This window comes from Triticum dicoccoides, chromosome 4A, assembly GCF_002162155.2.
Source record: "Triticum dicoccoides isolate Atlit2015 ecotype Zavitan chromosome 4A, WEW_v2.0, whole genome shotgun sequence".
Lineage (NCBI taxonomy): Eukaryota > Viridiplantae > Streptophyta > Magnoliopsida > Poales > Poaceae > Triticum > Triticum dicoccoides.
The window spans coordinates 64,563,736-64,564,691 of record NC_041386.1 but is presented as its reverse complement, the minus strand read 5'-3'; positions in this window follow the sequence as shown (position 1 = coordinate 64,564,691).

The window sequence follows — 956 nt, the reverse complement described above, 5'->3', positions numbered from 1 at the left end:
GTGCTCCATTGACGTTGGATTATTTCTGGACGATACTCGGCCAGTTCCTTATGACGCGCTCTTCTTAGTGCCACGTAGGCCCCACATAGATGCCTCATATGGAAGATGTGGGCGCCGGTGCATGTCAAGACCTTCATTTGGCTCGCCCTCCAAAACAGATGTCGGATTCCAGGCCGCCTTGCCCGTACGGCCTCCCCCATGCCGACTATTTTGTCCTGTGCAACGTCATCGCGGTCTGCCCCTTTTCCCGCCAGGTATGGCATGAGATCCTTTCCTGGTGTCATTCCACGGCTGACCATCCCCGTCCAGAGTTGCTCTTCCTTGACTAACGAGCGATCTCTTGTGATCTCCCCCCTCTCCTTGTGCAAGGGGTTCTCCTCGCTTATTCTGGTGATTCTTTGGTGCCTCTGGAAGCATCAGAATGGGTACATCTTTGATGGCTTGTCAACGACACTTATACTCCTTGTCTGAACTATCCAGGAGGGTTAGGGCTGGAGCCAAGGGGCTCAACCTCCTATTACCTGAGATGTAGAGCTTGTATTCGTAGGGCTGAGCATCCTTTTTTCTTATTCCGCTCATGCGCCCGCAATCACGCTCGCTTGTGTGCGTGATTTTGTGAGTTGCACCTTGTAGTTGTTTCACTCTCTGCCTGTCAATGAAATGATACACAATGTTGCCTATTTGCGAAATGAAATAACTGACACACACTATACACTTAACCTGGACTTTCGTACACTTGCCAACTTTCTTGCGTTATGTTGCTTCACAATAAACCCATACGGGCGATTGTGTGCACATCCGCACGGAAGAGAACTCATCTTAAACCTCGTCCCATGATAACCTACACCGGGTGAGGGCGATAAGGATTTGGGGGGGGGGGCGTGTTAGCGCGATTGATTGCTTTTGACGACTTCATCTATGATGACCAATTGATTGCTTTTGACGAATTCATCCAT